The sequence below is a fragment of the Narcine bancroftii genome, chromosome 14 (assembly GCF_036971445.1).
Source record: "Narcine bancroftii isolate sNarBan1 chromosome 14, sNarBan1.hap1, whole genome shotgun sequence".
NCBI lineage: Eukaryota > Metazoa > Chordata > Chondrichthyes > Torpediniformes > Narcinidae > Narcine > Narcine bancroftii.
In genome coordinates, this window is record NC_091482.1 from 9,217,442 (window position 1) to 9,236,288 (window position 18,847).

General features: G+C 37.0%; 1 protein-coding gene across 2 annotated transcripts in view; it reads left to right on the forward strand.

Moving 5' to 3' along the window:
* The window catches only part of LOC138750003 (lissencephaly-1 homolog), a 90,310-nt gene that overhangs the window by 3,007 nt on the left and 68,456 nt on the right, over positions 1–18,847 (forward strand). The window lies entirely within an intron of this gene.

Sequence of the window (18,847 nt, forward strand, 5' to 3'; positions counted from 1 at the left end):
CCCCCCCCCAACCCACCACCTTTGTCATCCTGCTGCCTTTGCAGAAAGCTCACTCCGAATGTGTTAAAATGCAGGATTTGAATTCCCCCCCCCCCCCAAATTGATTTTTAATTGCTCAAAATCAGAATGTCTTCATGGGGTTCAACAAAAATCAGGGCAGTTTTGTGCCTCACCAAGGCAGAGGCGTGTTGTTTTGCAGCCTGTAAAGTGTAACCATTAGTGTGAAGAGAGACCAGCATTACTTTACAGATCCCATCACCAATTTGACTTTTTATTAGCATTTTGCTAACTTGACCGTGGAGGATAAATGTAAATTATTGAGCAGTGGATAGGAAAATCATCCAGGATTTGATTTGGCATGTTGATTTGGAAAATCATCCAGGATTTGATTTGGCATGTTGATTTGGCAAATCAGAAATGATTTGAATTGAGATGTTTTCTAATTAAAGCTATATTTTAAATTTATAATTGCAAAATGTTTTTTGAAACATTAATGGCATAGTGTGTCAGGATAGCATTAAGTAGAATGGACCCTCAAAAGTGGTTCTTTAAGAATAGAAAATGCATAATTTGTCCAAATTTAAAACTAATAAATAGAGTTAACAAGAAATATAACAAAATTATTTATTGCATTGTGATAATTAGATTCTTAAATCTTGGTTTTGGTCCATTCACTGCAGACTCGAACAGGCAAGTCATAGGTGAGCATTTTAAGTTAAACCTTTGACTGAATTTATCACTACTAATTTCTCCACATGGAGAGTGCAGTCCAGCATTGTACAAGTGAAAAAAGATGATCCGAGATTATTTCTGCTTGCAAAATCCTCATCTTGATTATCTGAATTTGAAACATAGATTTTGTTTTGATAATTCTTGATGAATTTGAATGCACATTTCACTTTGTTTCTTTTCTGCCTTCTGCAGAGAATTTTTTGGAATTTAAAATTTCAAATTGTCTATTTTGGACTGAGATTCATAAGTTTGACCAGCAACTTTCTGAAGTGCTTCTAATAAAAGTCTTTTTAGCACAGCACGTATATTTTTGATATGACCATTTTCCAGTTTAATCTTCTGTTGTGTGAAATAGGCTTACAAAATTATACATTTTGTTTTCATTTGTTTCAAACTTAAAGTACAATAGCTAAAGTTATAATTTGCCAATTGTTCCTAGTTTACCTACGCTGATTACTTTTCTGTATGGAGCATACCTTGATTCAGTATTATGACTTCTGATGACATATCTCAATTATGATTGCAGTCCAATAGCAATTCCATGAGGATCTTTTCATTTTGGGGGGTATTTCATGATGGCAATAAGTTGCTGGAAATAACACAGACTGAAATTTTTCATGTAATTTCTTCATTTGCATCTATCAAGCATTCTGGTAGAAGTAATCCAATCCTAGATTTTATGAATGCTGTTAGTAATCATCTTTTTTTTATTTGATGGCTCTTGAAGAAACCCTTAGTCAATAATTTTATGAGGAGGTTGTATGGGTTCAAAACAAAATCATGGCATCAAATGATCTCTGTCCAAACACTTCTGTAAATCTGTCTGATTTTGAATGTTTTTTTCAATTTACTCCCTTAAACTTAATGCTTATATCATTCTTTTGAGTTTGACTTAAAAGGTTGGGTTCTATTGTTTTAACTGGAAATGGGAGAAAAAAATGGTTCTGCTTTATTTATCAAATTTTGGTCTGAATTGAAAGTTATCCAAGATTTAGGCAGAAGTTATATTTGCATCTTTTCGTCTATTTTGGGGTACCTTGTTATTTGAAAGCTCACCAAATAGGAATAGTGCCAAAATTTAATGATAAGCTTTGAATAATTCAAATTTTAATTGCTTATCTTTAGTATTGTATTATTAGATCATGCATTGTATTGGTAATTTTATTAAACTCAAAATCTCCAAATAGGATAGATACAAAGAATCTTGGATGATAAAATGAAAATGATTTTAACTGTTTGCATCTTGGAGAATGATGTAGTTCAATAACATTGGCTTATCAGATTAAATAAAGTAAATTTGATTTACTGAAATATTCCAAGCAAAATATAGGTTTTAATTACATCTTCTTATTGGAAGTTGCAGTCAGCACTAGTGGAAGAAAATTAAAAATCTGAAATGAAAACAAAATGCTGAAACCACTCAGAAGACATCCACCAGCAATGGTGAAAGTTTGTGTGTTTCTACACATTCAAGTTTGACCTTTAAATTTGCCATATTTCAATGTCCCATTTGTCCTAATCCTTAGAGGGAAATTTAATAGTTCATATCAGTGTATTGCAATTTGTAGGGAAAAATGGTAGTAAAAATTATTTGAAAATTATCCAGTTCCACATTGTACATCCTTGATTCTTCAATATAAATCTGTTGCATCAACTAATCTATGTATACAGGAAATAGTCCTATTGGAGAGAAATAAGCTATGCTGCTTTATTTTTTTTGACAGGACTAAGTCTATAGCTGATGGACCATGGTTTTTTATTAGCTAAGGCTTCTATGGATTGGAACAGAGCTGGTTAAATAGATTTGATGTGTTGTTGAGGAATTGAGTGGCAAAGTATACTTGGATGGCTGAATGTCCTCTTCCTATTTCTCTGGTTTATCATCTAAGCATCCAACTGCCATTGATTTCATGAGTAAGTGCAGGATAATAACAATTTACTCAGAATGGACACTCTGTTAATATACTCTGTTAATAGTAGTGTAATATTAAAATTTCTAAGGGAGAAACAGGAATATTTACTAAAAACATGAAGCTTGCTAAGCACAGCAATAGATCAACGCTTGAAATTAACACCTGTCTGTTAATTAGTTTAGGCTGAAGCAGTACACTGAAGTTGTGTCAGCAGGGAGCTTGACTGATTTAACAAACTGAAAGCATTGCATGTTGTATGCTTGATTCACAACTTCGTTTATAAAGCATGCGCTTTTCACAAATCACCTTTGTGTGTAATAAATACCCCCATTCCTATTCTCTCCAGCCCAATGATCCTCAGAATTAAATTCTTCAGGTAACTGTTATTCTTTATTTTCATCACCCTATCATTGATAATTAAAAACACAATGCTAGAGAAACTCAGCAGGTCAGTGTACTTTGTATAGCAAGGATAAATAACCACTGTTTCAGGTGTGAGTCTTTTAATCAAAGTATGAGCAAAATGTAGGCAGGTGGCCGTTTATCTTTGCTATATGAAGTACACTGACTTGCTGAGTTTCTGCAGTATTAAGTTTTTTTTTTAAACTTCATTCATGGTGTCTGCAAACTTTAGTGTTTTATTCATTGATAGTATGACTTCATTTTTATGTTAGAAATGTTTTGTTTTTCAATGTTTTTTCTCAATATTTTTGTTTTTTATAACATGAGGGAATAATGCCCTACCTTAAGGGCATTCCTCAGAAGATCCATAAAAAAACTTCATCTTTAAAAATTGAGTCTGATGTTGTGATTTTGTGCTCTGTACTCCATGTGATCTATAACTTTTGATCTTGGCTGGCTTAAACAAAGGCTGTGGTGTCGAAGGTTCTTTGAAATGGATGTCACATTAAGGAGCACGTATTCTTTCCCTGATTCTAGTTCGTGGATTTAAAAACTTAGCAAAAGCTCCAATTCATTGAATGTAGTCCAGCAGTCCATGATATCGTGGCTTTTAATGGCATTATGCAGGTTTAGATGGAGATCCTAATGTTACATTCATTGCGTTAGGTTGCTGATGTTGGATTTGTTATATTTCCTTCAGCTGATCAATGACTTTTTATTGCTGGTTTCTCAGAGTTCCTAAAATTACCATGCAGGTCTTGTAAGCAAAGCAGGTTTTGCTACTTCAACTAAAAATGCTTCCAAATTTTGCATTTGCTATTGAAATGCAAGTCAACTATGATTCAACTCTTGTTTTGGCTCTCATTGTTACTTGGGGAAAGTTTGTAATTATCCTGATAACTAATAGGAGGGTATCAACATCTAACTTATTTTTTCTCTGTAAAAGTTGCCAGTTTATTGGAATTTAATGAACTGGGTAAACTTGAATTCTTTAGGAACCCCGATATTAAATTTACCCGACATGATTGAACTCAAATTTCTTAGCTCAGAAATCATATCTTTTAAATGTAACCAGGATCATTTGTTTCATTTTTTTTGTGTAGAAAAAATATTGGTTGACAAAGTGAACAACTTTAAGACTGCAACAGGAGTTTGAAAAAGTAAATAACAAAAATAATCAACTCCATCAATTTGGGTGAAGCATTCATTTTTGTTGGCTAACTTCTTTTTCTGAGAGACATTAAGAAAAATGATATTTTTGACAGTGTTTTCCTTGATCACTACTGTTGATAGTTCTATTCTGGATTTGCTGAATTACTTGAACTCTTCAGAGGCTGCGGTGCTTTGGTTTCAAATCGCCAGTTCAGGCTTCCAGTTACTAGTTCAAAAACATAGCCACTGTGCAACCACATCCACAGAAGAAACTAACATGTCTCTTTAAAGATGTTAAATGAATATAGAAGTTGAGGGTTAGGGTTACCCAAATGTAACTGTACTACAATATGTCAAGTTTATTTTCCAGCAGATTGTTGAAGGTGATCAGTCTAGAAGAACACTGTAGTTTGCTCAATTTGCTTGGGATTAGAAGAGTTAAATTGAAAAATTTTGTTTGCATGGCAAAATATTATTTCATATATTTTCCGAAAGAAAAATATGTATTTTTTTAATTCAGTAAATCTGCAAATTTTCTTTTTAAACATATTTGACCATCAAATGAATCACTGAATATAAAGATTTGAAAAGGAAAGAGGAGCTGGTGGGAGAAGATCAACCAGAATCTGATTGAATGATGGATCTGGCTGACATTGTGGGTTTGACTGGAGGTGCTCCAATGGTACTTTTGACAAATCCCTTGTGTATGGATTACATTGGAATTTGATTAAGAGCTGGTTTGCACATGTTTAAAAGGGGAAGTGCACTGGATGACATCTAGTATCCCCCTAAATGGATATTCTTCATGTGAACCAAGACAATGAATGTTAATTATTGGCTTTGTAAGAGAAGGCAGTATAGCCAAACCAACCACAAATCCAGCATCACAAGAATTTTTGAACAGGGAGTTATTAGAAAACCATCAGATGAGAACATTGGTGATTAATTTTTTTGTGCCCTAATCTAACTGGAGGCAGTGGGAAAAAATATGGAGTTGCAGTTGCTCGATGACATAAGCAGATTTTAGTGGATAAATCTAACTTTTGCAGACCTGAAAATAGGTAATAGTTTTCTCAATAAAAAGAGGAAATCCTGGATATTTAGAAAGTCAGGTGGCATCTGTGAAAAGAGAAAGTTAATATGACAGGTCAAGAGACCATTTATCTGAACTCATTAACTGCATTTTCAAGTTTGCCACTGGAATAATAAAGACTTCCTGTGTTTAAGTATTCCTGTGTTTTGTCAAACTCTGGTTTCCTCTATTTTCACTAACATTAAATTTTTTTCATTGCTAGGGTGCAGAGTCTAACCGTTTCTCTTGGGGGAAATGTGGGATTGATCGATATTTTCGATGCTTTAAGGCACTTTTGTTTCTATTTGTATTTACAAAACAATTACAACCTTCTGTCTTAAAGGTATAAAAATGCCAATTTTGTATTTTGGCACTGTTTGAAAAATAATGTTCATTAAACATATTAAATGTCCTTAAATTTACAAAAAAAAAATATGGAAGTAATTTTTATTGATCAAAGTCATGGTGTTATGGTTTGAGTGTTTGGCTGTTTAATGCTCTTTGTGTAGAATCTGTGCAGTCTGAACATGTAGTGATGCACTGTTTTTCAGTTCTTTGAATGGAATTGTGTTGTCATCTTGATCCATAGCTGAAAAGTTACCTTATCCCTCAATTTGAAAATTATGCCAAGAACCTTTTTGGAAATCTTGTCGCGTGTATGACCAGTTATTTAGCTTGTAGTCACGTTAGCAGTTGGTAAATCTTCCATTTGCTTTCATAATACTGTATAATTACAAATCATGTCATGTTTTATATTTTCTGTTCTTCAATTCACAATTCCTTCAAGCACCAGCATGCGATTTAGTGTTGTGCCTCTATAAGATTGATGTCACATTTATCATGGACTTAAATCCTCAGTTAGGCTTCCTATTTGACCTTTTAATTCAGTCATGTATTCACGAGAACTTCATAGTTTTTTTTGTCATATTCAAAATTCAGTCTCTGGATAAATCTTATTAAATTAAATTTGTCCTATAGAAATATGTACATTTTGTTTGTATTTTCTATTGTTTTCACTTTGTGTAAGGTGATCTTGTGGGTGAGAGTTTTGTATGATGTCACTGTATCTCAAAAACATTGCATGTAATATAGTGTAACATACCATCAGGAATGCATTTTAAAAGATCCCACAATCCTAACATTTTATTTCATCGATAAATTTTGTCGTGGGTAAGACGTTAAATAAGCCTTGGTTTATGTAGTATTTGATGGACTAAGTAGTCCATCAAATGCTTTGGTATTATCCAGATGATGGCCTGTCTTCAGCATAGATTCTATACTCCAGTTTTGGAGTATTTTGACTGAATGAGATGGTCATCTGATGCATGGGATCCAGGGAGTGCAGATGGCTTGGATACAGAATTGACTGGCCCATTGATGACAAAGGGTCATGATGGAAGGTTGATAATTGTGTTATTTGAGCTGGAGACCTGTAACCATTGGTGTTCCACAGGGATTGATGTTGGGACTTTGTTATTTGTGATGTAAATGACTTGGGTGACAAAGTTTATAGATAATATAAAGATTGGTGGAGTTGTGGACACTAAAAAGGCTATCTGAAAATGCAACAGAATATAGCCCATTTACAGATATAGGCAGAAAAATGGCATATGGTGTTTAATATGGTTAAGTGTGAGGTGTTGCATTTTAGGATGTCAAATGTAAGGAGAACATATATGGTTAATGGAAAGGTTCTTTTAAAAAAGATACTTGTATGCAAAGAGATGTGGAGTACAGATCCATAGCTCATTAAAGTGGTCATGCAGGTAGTTAGGGTAGTAAAGAAGGCTTATGGCATACTTGGCATCATCAGGAAGAATGGGAACAGAAGAGGTATCAGCATGTTGCCTGGTTTAGTGGGTATCAGTTATGGGGAGAGATTGAACAAACTTTTGTCATTTTTGGTGTAGTGTAGGTGGCTGAGGAGAAACACAAGGAGTAAATCAAATAGATTAAAGGTCAGAATTAAGAATAAATAGTGAGGGAATACTCCCATTTCAGACTTCCCTGAAAATGGTGGTTCTTTGCATTCTAGATCTGATTATATGTTACTGAAATGAGTCAAAAGAAGGCAACTAAAATTTTCAGAATGGAGGCTGGATTTCCTTTTATGACCAGGTTTACACAGATTAGCCTGTTTGCAAGGAAGATCCAAGGCAAAAGAATTGAAATTAAAGATTGAATGATTTACATGTTGAGCAAACAAAGAATTGCTGGAGGAACCTTAGTCAAACAGCATCCACGGGTAGAAATGGTCAGTCACCATTTCAGTTCTGGACCTTTTATTGAGACAAAAGTGCGAAGGGGCGATACTATGCTTTATAAAAGGGGAAAGAACTTGGAGGATGGGCCAAGAAGTGATAGGGTGTAGAACACACATTTCAAACTCTGGCCCGTGGGCCACGATATAATTATATCTGGCCCGCAAGATCATTTCAAAAATGTATTAGAGGTGGCCCGCTGGCTGTCGCGCCAGTATAGCGCATGCACAGCTAATACTACAAATCCCAGAATGCATTGGCGTCAGCCCGCTAATTGCCCCCACCTCCTCTGTTTACGTTGCAGGGACTCACCGTGGACTCTGATTTTGGGGCCTGGCCGGTGTCAGGGGAAGCCAAGGCTGCTTCCCAGCGCCCGGAACCGGAGGCCTCGGGCCTGACCTTGCCAGGACCGTTGCCCACTCCCCCTCCCTGCCGCAGGCCGACCCGCGACTCACGGTGACGGGGCCGCTGATCCGCCGAGATGCCGCCCTGCAGCGAGAGCCGGTGCCCCCGCACTGTCGTTGTCCAACCCGGTCGCCCGCAAACCCCGCCCTCCCGCACACAGGCCTGAGTAAGGATTATGAATTTTAATCTCAGGATAAAACGATCTTCCAATAGTTTCATGTCACAGTGATAAATATATTCCTGGTTAAAAATGGTCCTGCACCTGGATACAAGCTCATTAGGCATAAAACTTGAAAAGTGTGTAAATCAAAGGATATCTGTACCAATGGAAAAAGGGCATGGCAAATAACCCTGCTAGAGTTCATGCCCACAATCAGTCACCCATTTGATTGTTTCAGGAATCATGTTATTCTCCCACATTCTCAATAGCCCTCAGATTTTACTATTCGACAGCACACTAGCAACATTTGACAAATCCTCTATAGAGAAATATTATTTATTGAATATTTTAGTTCTTATTTGTTAATGCTTCTGGAAAAAGTTTATCCAAAACTATTATTAAACACTTATTTTAATAAGAAAAAGTTTAACATTACATATGTTGAAAGAAGAGAAAACATGCAGATGTTGTTGAAAATTTTCAATAAATATTTAGTTCGGCCCTCGACTTAGTCCAAGTTTTTAATTTTGGCCCTCCATGAATTTGAGTTTGACACCCCTGGTGTAGAATGAAAGGTGGAGAGACCAGTAGAGGGAGAGATCACTAGGAAATGCTGGGGAAGAAGAGTTAGAGAAGAAAAGTATAGGAGTAGGTAAAGAAGAGATGGGGCTAGGTAGGAGTCACCAACGTTCATGCCATTAGGTTTAAGGCTGTCCGGGAGGAATGTGTGTTCCTCAAGTTTGTTCTCTCCCTGACAATGCACAAGGCAGAGGACAGATATATTGTTGCAGAAATTATTGGTGGAGTTGAAACTTAAAAAAAAAACTTAAGCTTAGATCCACCAAGATGGAAAGCTTTGCCTTAACTAGAAGGTTTGTTTGTGGCCCTGGATGGAGGCGAATGGGAATAGCTACAGACAAGTTTTTCACTTTTTGTGGTTCTAATGAAAAGTGCTTTAGGATTTGGAAGGGTGGGTGGGGATCTAAGAAGATGAGGGAGTCTCAGAGAGTCTTGTACCTATGAAAAGAGAATAAGGGTGGAGAGGGGAAGATGTGGCTAGTGAAGGATCATGCTGACATTGGCCGTGGTGTCAGAGGATAATGTATCTAATGAGGTTGATGATGTGTGGAAAGTGAGGATGAAAATGGATTTCCTTTTTCTCCTGGGGGGGGGGGAGGCAAGTTGAGTGCAGAAGTATGATAAATTGAGGAAACACGGGTGTGGGGTTTATCGATAACTGTAAGGGAGAATTCACCTTTATTAAAGAGGACGTCCTCGGTAGTAGGCCTCAAACTGGGAACAGATAGGGTGGAGGCAGAGGAATTGGGGAAAGGGATGGTGTTATTACAAGAGATAGGCTAAAAAGAGGTATAATCCAGTTTGATGTGTCTGTAGATATTTTGTCCCCTGAAATGGAAACAGAGGTCAAGGAAGGCGAGAGATGTTAAACAGTCCAGGTAAATTTAATGGTTGGGTGGAAGTTGACAGTGAAGTTAATAGAATTGTCAAGTTCTGCACTGATTACAGATTGTAGCAAAAATAAAGTTATTGATATAGCAGAGGAAGAGTTGGGGGGTGGTACCCAAGTAGGATTGGAACCGGAACTGTTCCATATACTCATTTTTTTTAAAACTTATAATGGGGTTAGGTTCTGGAAAACCCATAATAAGTTGAAAAAATAGCAAGTCAAAAAAGAATACCGCACATACCATTTTTTATAATTAAATTTTGAATACCTTATTCCATACTGGGAAAAAAAACCACGTGGTTGAGTCAGCATTGCGAGCAAGTATACTGTACGATACTCTCACGTGATGTGGCCATTGCCCAGCATCGTGGGAGAGTAGTGGGAGAATAATGAGAGTACTGCATATCTCAAGCGCTGGAACAGATCAGAATTCAAAATTTGAAGTACGGATTTGAACAATTGTAACTTAGAAAAATTGTAAGTTGGACCATAGTAAGTAGGGAGCCGTAGGCAGAAGCAGTTGACCAGGACATTTCTGTTTGTGAATTTTGAGTAGGAGATTAAAAACTCGTGGTGCAAGGTTGGAGAACTCTTGGGATGGAGATGGTGGCAAGGAGATCACAAATGATGAGGTCCAAGATGATATCCTGATTATGGTTAGTGCAGTCTTGGTTGATGGATAGATATGAGGAGGTGTCCTAGAGCTGGAATATGGCATCTGCAATGTTAAGATCTGTGCTAGCCCATACCTGAATCTTTCTTGTCTGCAGATCTTGTGAAGTTGGGGTTAGTGAGTGAAGAACAGCATTCAGGGGTGGCTGTGGTTAGAGTGAGTGAGTGAGATGCAGCCCAGTTGGAGATTAAAAAAAGTTCAAGAGGAAACTTGCTAGAGGCTTGTCAAGCTACAGGCCAAATGGAGATAAATGGAAGGATCATTAGTTGGATGTTAGGATTCCTTGTCAAAGAAATGGACACAGGAAGAGGCGATGGAAGAAGTGTTCACTATCTTGCTGGGCGTGAAATTGAGTTGTGGGCATAGAGACACAAAGGTGTGACTTTATCTTTGAATAGACAGTTCAGCATCCGAGAGAGGGAAGTCGAGGGAGAGGATGGAGAAGACACATGAATTGGAGCTAGGATCGGGTGGGGGTTGGGGGGAAGAAGTAATGAGAGTAGTAAGGTGGGGGGAAGAAACATAGAGGTGGTAAGGAGTTGGACAGAGAAATGTGCATCATCTTTGAAGACCAATGAACTCTTACTGTGCCAAGAAGTGTAAATTAAAGAGTAATTTACAAAAGCTTTTGAGAAAAAGTGAATTGTGCTCATTTCTTTAATGCAGTCAGTTTTTTTAAAAGGACAACATTTTCATGCAGGTATATCAGTAATTTGAGTTATGACGTATGGGTGAGCAGTTAATTTTGGATGTGAGATTCATAAAACTTTCAACATTGGGTGATTATCTTTTGCCCAACTTGATAAGTAAGGATCATAGACTTGTGGATTAATGTATAATAGTTGGCTTTTGTGACTAGACAATTATTATGCTTTTATGTTAAAAGTGGTAATGAAGAAAAAGAATCTTGGTCTTTTAGTCCAGCATTTCCTATTTTCCAATGCATAGATAATGCATTTGCAATACATTCCAAAGCTAAACTTTCAGCTGCCTGGTGCTGGTGTTTCGTAGTGGTTGGTAGAACTCAGTACTACTCCTTTCATTCCTGTCTTTACAACCTCTGAGATCAGTTGGTGTACTGAATTTGTTTGCATCCAACTGGTTTATTCTTGTCAAAATAATGACTTCAGATGTAGTAGTTTAGATGCAACAATGATATGCCATTGATTTTGTAAGACTAAATTGTGGTAGTATAAAGAAACTAGCCTTTTATTCAATTTTGGTTTCTTAGTTTTCTTGGTTTTAATTGATGATTTGGTTCAATGGGAATACTTTAGTTAATACTGAGTAATAGAGCAAGTGCTGCTCCAGGCCTAGAAAGACTTCAAAGACTACTGTTGACTCCAGACTCGCCAAAAGCTTTTTGGCGCTTTTAAAATTGTGTACCAGTGATCACATGCTCATGTATATATTATTGTGGTTAAAGGTTCTGTGAGGTATTTTGTCCCGTATTGGTCACAATTGATGCATTCTAGATAATAGAACAAAACTAGTTCAGAAGACTGATAGTATATCGTATATCACCAGACTTCACTCCAACGAGGGCATCTATGTGAGGCAGTGACTTAAAAAAGCAGCCTCTATCCTCCAGGACTCCCACCACCCAGGTCATGCCCTCTTCACTGCTTCTTCTTCTTTGGCTTGGCTTCGCGGACAAAGATTTATGGAGGGGTAATGTCCACGTCAGCTGCAGGCTCGTTTGTGGCTGACAAGTCCGATGCGGGAAGGCAGACACGGTTGCAGGGGAAAATTGGTTGGTTGGGGTTGGGTGTTGGGTTTTTCCTCCTTTGTCTTTTGTCAGTGAGGTGGGCTCTGTGGTCTTCTTCAAAGGAGGTTGCTGCCTGCCAAACTGTGAGGCACCAAGATGCACGGTTTGAGGCGAGATCAGCCCACTGGTGGTGGTCAATGTGGCAGGCACCAAGATATTTCTTTAGGCAGTCCTTGTACCTCTTCTTTGGTGCACCTCTGTCACGGTGGCCAGTGGAGAGCTCGCCATATAACACGATTCTGGAGACGTGACCTACCCAGCGCAGTTGGATCTTCAGCAGCGTGGATTTGATGCTGTCGGCCTTTGCCATCTCGAGTACTTTGATGTTAGGGATGAAGTCGCTCCAATGAATGTTGAGGATGAAGCGGAGACAACGCTGGTGGAAGCGTTCTAGGAGCCGTAGGTGATGCCAGTAGAGGACCCATGATTCGGAGCCGAACAGGAGTGTGGGTACTCTTCACTGCTACCATTGGGGGAAAAAGGTACAGGAGCCTAAAGATGAGCACTCAACAGCATAAGGACAGCTTTTTCCCCACTGCCATCTGATTCCTAAATAATCAATGAATCAAAGACACTGCCTTACTTTTTGTCCACTATTATTTTTCTTGTATTAAAGTTGTAAGATGGTTATAATATGAGTGTTTGCCCTATGATACTGTTGCAAAACACTGAATAGATTCTAATCATATAATAGTCATTGGTAGATTGGCAGGTTGGGGAATTTTCCTCTGATGGATTACTGTTTAAAAATAAATAGTTTAATGGAAATTAGAAAATAATTGCGAGATTTGTGTGTTTGGACCTCGTTCTCAGAGTTGAGGAAATAGTCTATGAATAATTTAAGGCAGAATTGGCTACATCCAATGATAAAGGGTTAACGGGGAAGGTGGAGTCAAGTTTGAACAATTTTGATCATACTGTTTGATGGAGCAGAATCGAGGGACCCAGTGACCTTTGCTCCTAATTTGTTTTTTTTTGTGTATAGATATGATCTTTCACCATAGAACTAGAGAAGAAAGTATCAGGATATGATAAAGTGTAATCAAGGTGATCACTTTAAAGTTGGATCTATAAGTAAATGAGTGAATACCAAAAGTATTCAGAGAGAATTTCAGATCTTTGCCTTGCTGCGATAAAGTGGTCAATACTGTAACTATCCGAGATGCTTGTTGATGAACGAGTTTAGAGAAGATTACAGAGGGAAAAATAGTGCATTTTAATAGATTGAATAGTAGAATGTATGGTTGAAAAGGGGTGAGCAGGCAAAAGCATAAAATGGATGTTCAGTATTTGATCCTGAACTGTCAACTTCAATCTGAGAATGACTTGGAAGATATGTAAAGGGAGCTGAAGGTTATGGCTTTGGACACATCGTTCTTTTATTTTATTTTATTTTTTTGACTTTTCGTGCTCTATTTTTATTTTTTTTACAGTAATGTTATAAGATGGTTATAATAGGAATGTTTACACTATGAAAACACCCAATTTCATGACTTGTTTATGACAATCAATTCTGATTCTGATGTTCCAGGGATCAGTCTCCGAAGTGCCTCCAAAGCATTAATCCTGCTTTACACAAGGGCACCAGTGCAGCTCACCGTATCCCCAATGTGGGCTCTTTAATGCATCACCTCCCAGCTTTTGTTTTTGGTTCCTCTCACTGTTAGGCTTCCCAATGTCTTTCTACACACAGGTCTTTGGCACGGAGAATCCTATTCCAGGCCATGGTTGTGAGACCTTCCTCTTCACAGGTGGATCTTCCTGCTTGGGCCACGATAAATATCGGGGTGCAAGAATACCATATTAATCAAATGGCTCACTTTCCTTGTAGTGAGTGAGAACATTGTTTCATCCGGTTGTATTTGATCAGATGACAATAGACTTGACTTGGGCTTGGATTGGGAATGATTGGGAAACTCGAAGGCAGTTGGAGGACACATCGTTCTTGAGAGATTTTGTATTTTAGGATGTTTGTTGATTGAGTTTCATATTTCATGTTTTTAATCCTCATTGGAATTACAGTGATTCATTGCAACACATCAAATTGCTTATTTTATTTTATAACTCCGTTATCACCAAACTGATATCATATGCTGCATTAAATTTCTCTTGCATGTGCTAAACTTCAGGTGACAAACAGTAGATTCTGAATGAAGATTGTGGACTGAATGAAGGTGGATAGAATCTACTAATTAATTTGTAGAGTCTGATAGGGATCTAGGTTGGAACTGGACTTGTTTTCATTATCCAGATCAAGATATTGTGGATGTTGTTGATGTTTGTGATTGATACAAGATTAAAATAAGTAATCAGAACCCTGTTACAAAATTAGTTTGTAATCTGATTTTTGATACAATGGAAGAATATTTTTGTATTTGACAATTATTTTTAATGTAGGTAATTGTAATATTGTGCACAACTGCATTCAGTGCCAAAATGAAAAGTTGATCAAATGGGATCTGGTGGTTTTCAACCAGTAAGCCGTGGGTCCTGGCGTGTTTCCATGTGGGTCTTTAAAAATGTTAAAATACAATACTTAAAATTAGATAAATATGTGTTTAGAGCTGCCTTTGACTTGAAAATAAAGCTCAGTCATTGTCATTTGTGGGCAATGGCATGTTAGGCTAGAAGCCAGGTGGGCCTCAGATCAAAAAAGGTTGAGGACTACTGGACGTGCCGATGTCCAGAGGGGATAAGCACTGGATATCGGCAGTCAAGAAGCAAATTTGAAGTTAAAACATTTAATATAAAGGTAGATAACATTGATTTGGCCTTGTCTTGCCATTGACTCCCAGATTCTGAAAATGAACACTTTTTAAAAAAAAAAAATTGATAATATAGAGAATCATTTAAAATAATTATCCTTGGTTTAAATGCTGCAGTTTATGGTATAGATTTTGAGATCTGGGACTTTTAATTCCAAGATAAACTTTAAAGATTTAACTGAAATATTTAGATTGTTGATAAGACTAGATTTTGGTGGGGAGGAAGACAAGACTGATTAGGAAAATTAAAGATTAATGTTGATGAGCTATGCACAAGTATTTTTTTGTAAAGGTTGTAAAAAATTGTGGATGCTTGAAATAAGATAGCAGAAGTGATGAGTACAAATCTCTATAACTTCCTGGAACTTATTAGAGAGGAATTTTCCAGAATTATTCCTTTTCATTTAAACAAAGTAATTTGGGCAATAAAAATCTCATCATAGATCAGCAGTTGTCTTTGGGTTAGAAAGTGTGTATACCCTTATCATTCCTGAACCTTTAGCATATAATGTTACCTAAGAGTTCATTGCAGGATTGAGGGAGTTCCACCATGTTTGAAATTTTATTTTTAGATTATCTTAATCCATGAAATCTTCTGCTCTTTTGTGTAGATGTAAAAGTTAAATGTAGTTCTTTAAATGTTTATTGCCCCAACAACATTTTTATAAGATTATTTGGTTATTATGTCATTTTTTTTTTAAGACCTTGCGATGCAAGTTGGCTCCTACATTTTCCTGCATTACAAAGAATTTCACATATGGTCACTGTTATAAACTTGAGTCAGAAGATTCTTAAAGGTACCATATTAATGTAATGTAGTTCAGATTATTTGAAGAATAAAGATGTTTCTTACAGAATTGCCTTTGACTTGAAAATATTGCTCAGTCATTGCCACAATGAAGAAATCTGTATAATTGGATTTAAAAACATGAAACTGGCAGTGAGAAACTGGCTATTCATTGTTCTGGTAACAATGCTATTCCTATTTTCTCTGAACATTCTATTTGATTCTGTAGTTTTAACTATGTCGACAACCACTTTTGTTTAAAGTTGACTCATCCACTCTGCTGTGATATAAATGTTTTACAAAATAAAGCAAAATGGAAAAATAGTGATTTTTTTAAAAATCTGTCTATTTAGCCTAAATTACTTCATAGATGGCTGTATTCCTTACCACGCACCTCCTTTGAATAAATTTCAGCCAGCTACTTTATTAATAGAGTTAATATTTATATTCCCATTGATAAATTGTCTTTACAGAAAGAACAACATGAGGCTATTCATTGGTCCTTTTTGTGCAGGTGTTTGCTGACTTGGCACCTAAATGGCCCAGCTCTAATAATGAGACTGTGGCCTCTTTTTCTGTGCTTGGAGGAAATTGTTTTGTCAGCATTATCATCATTTTATCTTTAACATCTTCTAAATAGACTGTTTAAATTCCACCATGTGGCCTTTCCTTGTAATAACTTTTACAAAAGGAACTCATAGCAGGTCTCACCGTGAGCATTGGAGGTCATGATAAATGACTGAAGGTTATATGAATAAGATGGAAAGAGTGCTAGCATGCTGCCTGGACTTCAGGAACTGAGTTACAGAGAAAGGGTAAACTGGTTAGGACTGTATTCCCTGGGGTGTAGAATGAGGGGTGATTTGATAGAGGTATTTAAAATTGAGGGGGATAGACAGAGTAAATGAACATAGGCTTTTTCCTCTGAGGGGAGGTGAGATACACCAGAGGACATGGATTAAGGATGAAAGGGGAAGCATTTAGGGGGAACTTCTTCCCACAGAGATTAGCAGGAGTGTGGAACAAGCTGCCAGATGAATTAGTGAATGCAGGCTCAATTTTAACATTTCAGAAGAATTTGGACAAGTACATGGATGGGAGATGAAGGGCTATGGACTGGGTGTAGTCAGTGGGACTAGCAAAAAAAAAAATGGTTTGGCACAGAATAGAAGGGTCGAAGGGGCCTATTTAAGTTGTAATGTTCTATAGTTTCAGGCCTGAATCCTTCAAGGTATATCTTTACCTCTTATGGATGTTGCAAGACCTGCTGAGTTCCTACAGCAGTTGCAACTACAGTGTCTGCAGACTTTCATGTTTTCACCCCACAAAACTTTTACAACCTCGCTGTAATTCTGGTTATAAATTGTCCTATGATGTCTCCAAGACTTGGCAAATGGACAACAGCTGAATTTTGAAAGCATCAAGAATGCTTATTTTGCAGAATACCCTCCTTGTCAGGTCCCTTCTGCTAAGATGGCCTCAGTGCCACCACACAGTGCCTCTGAGGTGGGGTGGAATGGGATGGGACTTGTCCATCTCCTTCAAGATGTCCATTTGCCAAGGAGGTTTGGAAAGAAAACCAATGGTCTCTTTAGAGATTCATGTCAAACAGCTCTGGATCCTAGTACTCTGTGCTCTACTGGTTGATCCCGGGGATATCCTAGAAAGACACATCAACCTCTGTTGGAAGATTATTAATACTGAAAATGACTTTGTCTTTTTGACACTTGATCCTCCAGAATTGCGAATTATTTGTGACTGTGTTGCAGACTGGCTAATTTCTTGAGTTCAGGATTAAGTGATGAGGGGCACACTGAAGCAAAGGCTATTTGGGAAAAGGACACAGGTTGAATACTCGCACATTGCTCAAGGGATGAAATTTGTGTTTAACAGAAAATAATCTTGAATACTTTGCTCTGTAATATGTGGGGGAAAATAGTCACGATAATAAAATATAAATTATGCATTAGAATGTGTGATTTCAGTGACTGGCGATATGTGGGTACTATATACTAGCCAACTTTATAATTAAAATGAAGCATTTTGAGGTACAGCATCCAGAACCAAATGATACTCCAAGTTTAGATTCGAACTCTTTCAAAACAGTTCAACTATAATTTTTTTAAAAAGCAGTACAAGTTTTCATAATGTATGGAAATTCATTCCAAATTGTCACACATGTTCACCAATCTCAGTCATGGAGTCATTGGAACATCAATATATTCCAGTTAAAAAAGCAGAGGTCTTTTTTTTTTCGTAGAAGTATTCATTTTGGAATGACAAATAAAACCATGGCATTTGACTTGACTGAGTAACTATTCAGAAATTGCTTGGGGAGATGAGTGCTTCAAACTTTGGGTGATTAGGTCCCTGTAGCCTGGTAGATTTTATCAGGTGTCTTTTTAAAAAAAAAGTTTGAGACATTTGGGGAAGTTTTCTTTGAATTTAAAGAAAAAAAATTTTTGAAAGTGATGAGGTAGAAAACAGACTCTAAATCTCAGCATCCCAATTGGGGAACGCTGGAAGCTGTTAAAGATATTCGAGCACAGACTTCAGGGGAAAAAAAAGAAAATCTGGCAAAGACCAGATGGTTTTGTAAAAGGGAAATAGTATTTGATAAATTTTATCTTTAAAGCAGTAACGTGCTGTGGATTTGATAATTTGCAAAGATTTTCCAGAATATACAAGTTCATGGTGTAGGAGGTAACGTTAGCTGGCCAACAGGAAACAGCAAACAAAAATAGGTTTTTTTTTCCTGCTTGGCTATATGTAATCAGTGGTGTGTCCTTTTCCCAAATAGCCTTTGCTTCAGTGTGCCCCTCATCACTTAATCCTGAAATTGCTAAAATTGTTGATAATCCATGGTCATGCAGAGGATTGGAGGAGGATGTAAAGGCACAAAGGTAGATTATGCGAGTGAGCAAACAATTGGAGTACTCGGGAAAATAAGAATTTCTCCACTCATTCAGAAAATGCATATCCTTATTTTTCTTGTGTATTTTCTGAATGAGTGCTATGAGGTGGTCTGCTTGTCCTCCCTGCATGATTCACCAAAAGGCAAATAAACTGGCTCAACTAATTAGAAATAGGAAAGATGACATTGTTTTTATTAATTACATGGGGAATTGAATACAAAACTGGTCATGTTTGTTATCCAAAGTGTACATAGTAATGGTTTATAAATGTGGTGAAAGCAGTTTAATTTTTTTTACTGTTATCTGATGTGTGGCCTTTTAAGGAAAGATTGAGCAGATGGCACTTTTATTCACTTCAGTTTAGAATATTTATG